Raw genomic sequence first — 11231 nt, 5'->3', positions numbered from 1 at the left:
TACATGTAAAGAAACAAAGATGTATCCCCCTACTGGATAGCAACTTCCTTGCAGGGGAAAGTTTAAGAAGATACTCCATGGAAAAGGCCATGACCATGAAAGGTCAGTCAGGTCACTCAGGTGTCCAGCCAACTATGCTATTTATGGTTTCCAGCTTCCCATAGACCTGTTGCATGCTTTGCAACCACTTAGGTGTTAACCAATCTTTCTTTAGTATTACTAAGCACAGATCCAGATTTGCCTGCCTGCCTGACTAACTGCTTCAGTGCAATGTCGCTAAAGTTAGCCGGGAGAGGGTTCTGAAAGATAGGAGCTGCAGATGTTTTTATTTTGACCAGGTAAGTAGGCAACCACCAACTTAAAAACTGCCATAAATTGTGGCTAAATAATTTGACTCTCTAGTGGAGGTTTTCTTGGCTCAATAGAGGCGTCGAAAGGCTCTAACGGATAGGTGCATTATTGGAAAAGATAATGGACTACCGGAAGCAAAGGTAGATTCCACCATATTTGGATTCCGGAGTGTAATTATTGGGAGGGTTGATTAGTTAGTGAGCAAGATCATACCAGCCAAACTTTGGGGGCACTCTTCACAGAAAAGCTGAAGCTTTACATGCCCTGAAAATGTGACAATCACAGAGATCCATCTTACTAACAGATTTCACTCTCATCGGCCATCATCTCATGTCAAGATGTCATGCTACTGTCAGTAAACTGCCATTGGGGTGGTTTAGGAAATTGAAGATTTTCATGTATAGTTGGGGAGGATGAAGAAGGTTTATAAAATAGGTGTACGATATACACAAATGCTGCAAAATAAACAAAGACTTCAAAAAGTCAAATTAGCTGATCATGATAATCAGGTAAGGATATACTTATTCCAAAACCATGTTGCATTACTAGCTAGCATCTACTTGGCTCTAACCTGACCACCAACATGACAAGTTTTTAACAATGTAAAAATCATGTACGTGCTCCTTCACACCGACAAGGATCCTGCGAACAATCTAGTCAAGTATCAGCAACAGTTTTTCCCTTGCAGAAATTGTCCCAGAAAAGTTTGTGGAAGGAGACTTCAAGTAGTACATACAATACAAGTGTTATTTTACTTACCAGATGAAAATCAGACAAAACAGCACAATCACAATTGGATTCATCACGCAAGAAAAGCAAAGTAGAAACGATGTGATCCATACCTACTATTACTCCACTAGTTAAGTCAAAGAAATAAGAAATGGTACATCACCAATTCAACATAACTAGATCAAAGTTCTTACGGAACAAGGAGTCAGTACAGGCTGAATTCAGTTAACCCTACAAAGTACAAACAACCGTCAAAAGCAGGAGTCATCGGTTCATGGCCATAAGCCGTTTGCCCGAACAAGATGCATCAAGTAGCTAACCATCCCAGCTGCTAAAGTAGTTAACCTTACCACACACTTAAGGCCCCGTTCGGATCTGCCATTCCCAGCAGGGATCAACGGAGGAACGACCGGTTTTTAATTCAACTTCCCCCCAGTCCACTCTGATACCTGCGGGGAATACTGCAACCGAACAGGGCCTAAGGAAGTTCTTCGTTATTGGCTTCTAGAGTTGTGTCATCTATTTCATCGCCTGTAGGAACAACGAAGCAGATACCTAGCTGCTGTGTTAGCTTTATGGCACTACGGAAGTGTGGACAGTCTGCTTTACTTCCAGGAATACCGTTGCTACGAAACCATTTTGCCCAAGCTTTGTTAAGTTTTGATCTGGTCTCCATTTCCTTCTTGAATATTACGTCAATCCGAGTCTGTGTTAGTACCTGGCTAGGCACGAGATCTGCATCCCTTGCTTGAACTTCGTGCTTTGGCTTGCCAAACGTTCCTGCAGGACAAGAAGAATGACGGACTCAAACAGAAGTCAGACCAACCCACAATCTGTCCACGTCCCCAATCCCAGTGAGTGTTGCTAAGAAATAACACACAAATAATTCTCTTTTTGTAAGACTGATAGGAATGAGGTAATAGCAAATCACTAACTAGCAGGGCAGCAGGTGAAATCATATTCAATCAAAAGTGCTGTTAACAGGAACCTACAATTCAGCTACTAAACAACCTACCGAAGTCACAAATCTCCAATGTCTAACAGAGGATACATCCCCATATATCAAGATACATGAATCTTACCTCCTGGTAGGGTTCCACTTGAGGCAGCTGCGACATTGCCTCCTACCGCTTCTGCTCCCCTTGAAGCAGCAGTCATGTAGTTGTCATCCTCCAGAGCTGCAGAGATGCCACCAATCCTCCTCTCACATTCCGCCAAGTCAGTCACTGGCAGATAGAAGAGATGTCAGATGGGAAAATAGGTTTAAAAAAGGGATAAGAGGGGAGACTAGGAGACTGAGGAGAAGCGAAGAAGACTAACACTCAAACATCACTCTTGAGTATAAGTGTGAATAGGTGACAGATGCGCTTGTAAATTGACAGATGATACATTAGTAATGTCAGTGTGGTATTGTCAGCCTATGAGGTAATGAGTCACCAGATATGTTCCCATGTAACCATGTACTAGTGAATTCACTTGTGTTCTTTTCGTTAAGTAAACACTAAACAGATACATGGACAATGTTGGTGTGGTATTGTGGGGCCTAGGAGGCAACTAGTCACCAGATTTGTTCCCATGCAGCCAGTAACAGATACTGCAAACTAGCTCCAAATAACACAGATATCAAATTGCAAAGTTCAATTTCATTCCTGCGGTCCACACAGTGAGTCGTGGACTCATGGCAGCAGCAGGGCCATCTCATCCAGGACCGAGCCATTGAGGACTGGACTGTCGAATGTGGAGTTTCTATTTGTTTTTGAAACTATCAAATGTGGAGGGTTTCTTCGGCCAGGGCCAAGGAACTGTGCTCCCTTTTTAATTCAAAGTTGAAAATGAGTCTAATTTCACAATAATCCCAAAAAGGGTCTCTCGTGGATACTAGGATGAACTATGTCGTGATAAAATTTGTTGATTTCGTATCCTACAATAAAACAAGAATGAGAATATAAAAAGGCATCATGATGTGTTTTAAATTTTTTCCCACATGTGTAAAACTTCTCATCAGACTTGAAATCTGCACATAACACCGAGTCATGTACATTGTACAATGTGAGATTTTTTGTAGTGAAAAATATTTTCTTAAGAACATAGCAACATTTCCTCCTGAGATCTACTCAGCTTTACTAGGATTTAGGAGTAGTTCGCCGTGTCGCAATATTTGGTCTATGCCCCTCAAAGCCATTGTAATTAGGATAATGCCACTCAGCTCATGGAATTAGATTAAAAGTTTCAAGTGCAGATTATGTGCACATGTATGTGTGTACCCAAGATATTGGTTAATTCATCTTGCAGTTTTTGAAAATTTAAAAACAATTGTGACTGTTCTTCCTGCTATAAGGCCATGTCCAGTCGAGATACGCTTGCAGAGGCACTTAAGGTGAAAAAATAAATATCAAGAAATTAAAAAAAAAAACTAAGAGTTGTCTGCCACAAGGCCTAGCGCTAATCACGGACGCTAAACCACCACAAATCACTCTGAACTACTGGCCAGGCGCCCGACGCAACGAGAAGCAGCGACGCCAGTCATGCAGCCAGGATCAAAGCTCACAGTAGCCAAATGACTGGGATTAAGCGTCCGCTCTGTACGTGCCCTAACATGTCAGCCTATTAAATTTCAACAAAAAATATGACCATATATGGTCTTCAAATAAAAATAAATTTAAACACTGTAAAGAGTAATATTATTCTCTTACTCTTGCCTTTTTGTGTAGGCCGTAATTCGCCATATCTAAAATTTTATGGGTTCACATGTTATAGCATAAGTAGATTTTTTTCCTAATTTTTTAGAAGTTCAATGTGGCTCCAGCGATACAATGGTTGCCGCACACATAGTCAAATGTGATTTTCTGAAAGCTTTGTAGCTTGCTTTGCTAAAAGACATTTCTCCTTTCCTTTTCTTCCCTTACCTCTTCTACTTGGATCCAATCAAACCACTGGCGGCCTAATCAACGACGAAAACAAAGCACACTTATCGATGGGAAATGCAACTTTTGCCCCATAAAACCAAATAGTTGAATCAAACATGCCGCCGTGATGATGCTGTCAATGCTGCCATCCTTCAACAACTCCGCTGGCTAGGGTACTATTAATTTATCAGACCCATCATCACAGGCCGCCACCTCAGTGCCTCCTAACATCATCCTGACCCCCTCATTGTCATGTGAGAATCTCATGACAAAGATGAGGCCACTGGCCACTGCCGTCAATAACCCCTCCTAAACCCTGAACTCTAGCCTAAACCCAAAACTAACACTAGGTTCAAATTGGCCAATGACAGCGCCTGCGGGCTTTGAAAAGGAGGTGGCACTGGACACTGAGCTAGCTGGAGAAGAAGGCTTGCAAGTAGAGGCAAAAATAAATAAAAATTCAATCAATCAAAATCCCAAATATTTCATTCAAGCCTTATTTAGAGAAGTTGTGTATGCCTTCTAATGGTGGATAGTGTTTTCAATGTAAATTCTGTTGTTTCACACTTTCACTGTAAGTGGTAGCATAGTGGATAGTCTTTACCGTTGCTTTTGCAGAAAATTAGCCATCTCAGTAGTAAAACTGCCATGAAAAAAAAGTAATACAGGCCATGTATGATTAGGTTTCAATTAGACTTGTTTGTTTTGTCCCTTTGATTGTCAAATAGGCTTATAAAGCCAACACATCACGTGTGAACCTACTATTTTTGACAAAACAGCAGAAGGAATTTAAATCAGCACAGATAATTGAACATCTAAAAGTATAACTGTAGCGTCTAGACAAGCGGAAAAAAATTGTTTCATTTCCTAAGCTCCCCTTTTCCTGACACGCAGTAACTTGTCAGCAACTGAACATCCAAATATCACAAGATATGAAAGTGAAAATGGAAGCAAACACACGGAATTGGACAATTGAAGAACAGGAAATGCCAATGATAAAATTAAGTGAACCTCTTCCTAATACCACAAGATATGAAGGCGTGGAAAATGACAGGAAACAAACTAGATTGAACAATTGAAAACAGGAGAGTAAATGTCAGAAATAAGTGTTTAAATTTGAACACTGAAAGGATTAAATTTGACTTGCAGCAGGCGCTTCAGCATCAACAAAATATGAAAAAGTACTATTATTATTACATAAATTTAAATTCATATGATGGATGCAAGATTAGCTTTATGCATCCAAGTTCGCCAAACAGCCAACCAAATTGCTTACTTGTAATAGCAGATTATCAGAGTTTCAGTTTTGTATCTTGCAAATTTCAACCTGGCATGCAACCCTATGCTCAAAAGATATATGTAACGTTGTGCATACAAATGAACACTGACATTGTATAATATTAATGCAGGCATGCATAAATAATGTGGCCCTGTAAGTTTTATTTTCCTGCAATGTAAAGACAGAGAACTACCTGCAGTGTAGAAACTTTTGTAGGGATAATAGTGCGTGGTGGTGAAATTGTCTTTACCGAGATTCTTGAACTGCATTGACTCAAGTCGAACCATGCAGACACCAATCTCTGTCCTTACATAATACTCATGATCATCTTCATCATACCCCAATATTAAATTTTCACATCCCCCCATAGGTCCGAGGGCAAGGATTGTGTTTAGTTTAATGGTCTTCTGCAGCATCCATTCGGCAACACCATCACAATTGATCTTCCTCTCCCACATTTCGAAGTCATACCTTGACAAAATAGCAAGGCCAATACTGTCATCCTCTGTTGGCATCACCTGGAAGCTGCAAGTGCCACTATAATACCTCAAATCTGGCATGTCGATATTAACTAGGATCTGCCTATCCAAATCAAACTTAAGCATGCCATCCTCATAGTCATCAAACAACCAGTAAAGAGAGTCCCCAACAAGGGTACTGGGACGGGTCATAGTCTGCATATAACGAACTGCTGCTGTTGAGATGAGATCTCCCCATGTTCCGGTCTCCGACGAGTAGACTGAGGCAAATGCTCGATCCTCATCTTTGTGGACACCTATCAAGATCACCTGAAAGGGGCTCGAGTGGCAATTGCCATGCACGTGGCCTTCGCCGCTGGCAGTGCAGAGCACGGCGCCGTTGATGACGCAAATCTCTTTCTCGTCGTACACTGCATGACCTCACGGAGCGCCCAGTCGAAGAAGAGGACGCGTCCATGGCGGCAGCCGAGTAACTCCACGAATCGGTCGAGGATGTCGGGAGGAAAAAAGCGCTCGTGCGGTATGAGGTCTGGTGGAGCAAGATTGGACCTGAAGAAGGGTTCACCGGTGTAGCCCATGACGAGGCCGAGGAGGGGAGGTTTCTGGTGGTGGTCGCGGAAGCTGCGGAGGAATTGGGGGTCGGTGACGACGTCGCGCCACTGCTTGCAGACGGCGGAGACGCGGGGTAGGGACGAGGGCTGGGGCGGGAGGAGGAGGAGAATCTTCCGCAGGAGGTTGTCGTCTTCCAGCGCCGCCGGTGGCGAGACCGGGAGTCGGCCGCGCTGGCGGCGGCGGGTCATGTCGTTGTGTACAGGGTTTGGCGTGAACGGTCGAATGTGTGTGTGTGTGTGTGTGTGTGTGTTTTTGACAGCATCTGTCGAATATGGTTTGTGCCTCTGTGGAGGGCTCCAGTGCCGGTAGATCAACCTCCCCCTCCCCCTCCGCCTGCACGGCACCGATATCCTCCTCTGCCGGTAGATCAACCTCCACCTGCGCCTGCACAGACGAGGAGGCCGGGCTGGGGGGAAAAGGCAGTGGAGGAGAGTGAGGGGCGGCAGACGACGACCCGATAGAGTCCAGACGCTGCACTTTGACAGGCCTGATGAAACTAATAGATGTCCTCTTCACCTCCGGAGAACGGTGCTGTGCAGGGTCGTGTCTAGAAAATTGGGCCCCCGTGCTAAATTTAAAATGAAGCCCTAAAATTTGGTACACTGAAGATATTTTTCAAACCAAACCGAAAACAAATGACTCGCAGCAACGACAACGAGAAGTTGTGGCTGGGAGATGAAGCGATCGTCGCCAAACTGCCAATTCTAGGAGACGAAGCGATTGTCTTGGTGACTATAGGTAGATGGGATTTATCTACCGATGGAATCACAAACAGATTGATGCATACTGTTGTGGGCTTATTTTTCACCTGCGCTAACGTTGGGCCTCCTAATTAATTATGTGATCAGTAGTAATTAAATAAATTTGGGGCCCTAATTTTTTAGAGGCACACTGTGCCCCTGCTGGTATACGGCCCTGGTGCCGTGGGTTGTGTGTCTTCTCAGAGGTGGAGGTGAAACTAGTTCGACTATGGGAATGGGGACTGTGTTGGTGGTTTTAAAGCGAGGGAGCTTGTATTTGCGTCGAAGCAAGGGAGACCAACAAGGAAGACTATGGGTTGGGGTGGGGGAGGGGTGGCCTCCCCATAGAATTAAATGGATGAATCGTAAAAATGCTCTTTTCACAAATAACCAGAACAGAAGACCTGGCTGCAATTTACTGTGTTTTTGATAAGTAGTCTGTGGTTGGTGTCTGCGACCGTGTTTTTTCAGTTATCCATGTTAGTCTTTCCTCTTTGCTGTGATCCGGATGAATTTGCCATCCTAGTGGAGTGTGTTCGTATCTGTTGTCTCCTGTGTGTTTGCTGGCTGCTAGGTGTTTGGTGTAGATTTTTGAATCTCGACCATATGATGGTATACGAGTTATCAACTGATAATGAATTTAGTCCTCATTAGCTGGAATGTTCGTGGGCTGAATAATCCGCCCAGAAGAAGAGTTATAAAGGGCATTGTTGCGACTCAGGGATACAACTTCGTTTGCTTGCAAGAAACAAAACTTGATAATGTTACTGCTGCCATAATTGTAGATGATTTCGAGCTTACAAATGAATCTGCTACTTCTGACCGCTAATGTTCGTGATAAGAGCAACAACTTAACTTGGACTGTAACCGTTGTCTATGGGCCTCAAGATGACCAGAAAATTCTTTTCATTCAAGAAATCAGAAACATCAAAGCTTTAGTGCAGGACAAGCGGATGATTCGTGGAGATTTTAAACTGGTTTCAGGAATGGAAGACAAAAGCAACTCAAATGTTTCCCTAAGAATGATGGGCAGATTCAGGAGGTTAATTGAAGATTTAGAGCTAAGAGAATGCAGTTGCTTGGAAGAATTTTCACGTACTCAAATGAAAGAGAGAACACCACTCATACTAAGATTGATACAGTTTTTGTCATGAAAGATTTTGAGTTTCAGTTCCCTTACTACCAATTATCCCCTGCTTCCACTGCAATCTCTGACCATTGCCTCCTGATCTTCAAGAACATGCAAATTAGACAGTACAATGGTTTCAGATTTGAGAATTGCTGGATAGGTTTTGCTTACTTCAAAGATATTGTTTCCATGGGTCCGGATGGTTTTCCGGCGGAATTTTATCAAACTTTCTGGGAGATAATTAAAAGGGATCTTATGGCGCTTTTTGCATATTTCCACAAGGCTGCCTTACCTCTGCATAGGCTCAATTTTGGTATTATCACGTTACTTCCTAAAGGGTCAGAGGCCACCAAGATTCAACAATACCATCCCATTTGTCTTCTAAATGTGAGCTTCAAATTTTTTACCAAAATTGGAACAAATCGCATAACCTTTGTGGCGCTTAATGTTATTCAGCCAACACAGAACGCGTTTCTACCCGGTCGGTTTATCATGGAAGGAGTCGTGATTTTACACGAAACTATACATGAGATGCACTCAAAGAAACTTGATGGGGTTATCTTTAAAATTGATTTTGAAAAGGCTTATGACAAGGTGCGTTGGCTCTTTTTACATCAGGCTTTACGGCTGAAAGGTTTCTCTCCCAAGTGGTGTACGTGGGTTGATAATTTTGTTAAAAAAAGGGAGTGTGGCAGCGAAGGTGAATGATGATGTTGGCCCTTTCTTCCAAACCGGCAAAGGATTGCGGCAAGGGGACCCTTTGTCCCCGATTCTTTTTAATATTATTGCCGATATGCTGGCCACCCTCATCAATAGAGCTAAGGGTGAGAGTCTGATTAGTGGAGTTATTCCTCATTTAGTGGACGATGGCTTGTCGATACTCCAATATGCCGATGACACGATTCTGTTTATGGATCATGATTTGGCCAAGGCTTATAATCTGAAACTTATCCTCTGTGTTTTCGAACAGCTCTCAGGTCTTAAGATCAATTTTCATAAGAGCGAGTTATATTGTTTTGGGGCCGCAAAGGATTTTGAAATGGACTATACTAGGCTGTTTTGTTGCGAGGTGGGCTCGTTCCCATTTAAATACCTAGGGATACCCATCCATTTTCGCAAGCTACGTAATCAAGACTGGAAAAATGTTGAAGATCGTTTTGAGAAGCTGAGCAGCCGGAGATCAAAAAATCTCTCTTACGGGGGACGATTTGTGCTAATTAATTCTATGCTAGGCAGTCTCCCAATATTTACGATGTCCTTTTTGGAAATCCCAAAGGGGGTGAGGAAGCGATTGGATTTTTATAGGTCTCGCTTTTTTTGATAATCTGACCATCATAAGAAAAATTATAGGTTGCCGAAGTAGGGAATTTTGAGTACCCCCAAAGATGGGGGGGGGGGGGGTGTTAGTTATTTCTGATTTGGAAGTAAAGAATAAATGTCTTCCACGTAAATGGCTTTTTAAGATTATGTCCGAGGAAGGTGTTTGACAATCGCTTTTGCGTAACAAGTATCTAGACCAGAAACCCCTCTCTCTTGTTAAGGTCCGCCCGACAGATTCCCACTTTTGGAAGGGATTAATGCGGGTCAAAGATCTTTTCCTCCAATTTGGGGAGTTTCGGGTGGAGAATGGTGAATCAATTCGCTTTTGGAAAGACAGGTGGTGTGGGACTTGCCTCTTTGTGATAAGTACCCTCGATTGTTTCATATTGTTCGGAATAAACATGTCACTGTAGCTTCCATTCTGGAGTATCTCAACCAGGAACTCAAACATTGCTAGGCCACCACCTTGAGGCTTGGAACCAGATTATTGATTCGGTTGCTTCGGTTCATTTATCGACCGAGCAAGACTCCTTCCGATGGAGCCTTCTTCCCTTAAGGATCTTTTCCGTTAAATCGATGTATTCAAGACTTATGGACACTCGGGTCCGCTTTAAATCGAAATTACTGTGTCGTCTAAAGCTTCCGCTGAAAATTAAGGTGTTTTTTTGGTTTCTTTGTCAAGGGGTTATATTAACAAAGGACAACTTGATTAAGCGTAAATGGCAAGGGGACACCCGTTGTGTTTTCTGTCATGAGCATGAGACTATCAAACACCTCTTTTTTGATTGCGCAATGGCAAAGGTTGCTCGGAGAACGGTCCATTTGGCTTTTAATATTGTACCTCCGAACGATATGGCTCAGATTTTTGGTCCTTGGTTGCGGGGGTGGACAAGAACTTGCGTCCCCTAATTTTAGTTGGGGCCGCAGCCGTTTTTTGGTCTATTTGGTTATGTCGTAATGACATTGTTTTTGATAAAAAGAAAGTGCATTTTTGTATGCAGGTGTTGCTCTTATGTACAAATTGGTTGCGATTATGGACGTTGTTACAGAAGGTGCAACACAAGGAATTGATGGAATTTGGCGCCAAGCGACTAGAGTAAATCACCAGGGAGTTTATGTCCCAGTTTGGGTGGTGTGCTAACTCTAGGTTACTTAGTATGTAGACCGGTTTCATACGTGGCGTGTCACACTTTTTATGGTGTCATGTGTTTTATATTGTCATGGATAATGTAAGATATAAGGCTGTATGCATCCTAAATGCAAAGGCCGGGTAATAAAGCTTACATTTTCTATTAAATTTTGTTTGTTTCGACTGCTTGGGGACGACCGGTCAGATCATCTGACGCTGTTTGCGTTTTCCATGTTAAACTGGAACGAGTTTCAAAGGCTCTTAAGAGATGGAACAGCAGGATTAAAAAGAAGATAAACTTGAGGGCTGCTATTGCAAATGATGCCATCTTCAATCTGGACATTGCTCAGGAAGATAGAGAGCTATCGGCTGAGCAAAGGACTTTTCGGCAGTCTTTGAAAGTATAATTGCTCGGATTCGCCGCAATTGATCGCCAGAAGTGGAACAGCATCTAGGCCTGTTTGGATTAAAGCAGACGATGCAGACACCAAAAAATTTCACCTTTGAGCCAACGGCCGTAGACGAAAGAACCACATCCCTTTTCTGATGGGACCAGA

At 42.9% G+C, this 11231-nt stretch overlaps 1 pseudogene; it reads right to left on the bottom strand.

Annotated features, from left to right (window-relative positions):
* Positions 1-1225: 1225 nt before the first annotated feature.
* LOC100831597 lies at positions 1226-6816 on the bottom strand (annotated as a pseudogene).
* Positions 6817-11231: the final 4415 nt, after the last annotated feature.

The sequence above is a fragment of the Brachypodium distachyon genome, chromosome 1 (assembly GCF_000005505.3).
Source record: "Brachypodium distachyon strain Bd21 chromosome 1, Brachypodium_distachyon_v3.0, whole genome shotgun sequence".
Taxonomy (NCBI): Eukaryota; Viridiplantae; Streptophyta; class Magnoliopsida; order Poales; family Poaceae; genus Brachypodium; species Brachypodium distachyon.
Note: the sequence above shows the minus strand (reverse complement) of the source record. Positions and strands in the feature narration are given on the sequence as shown.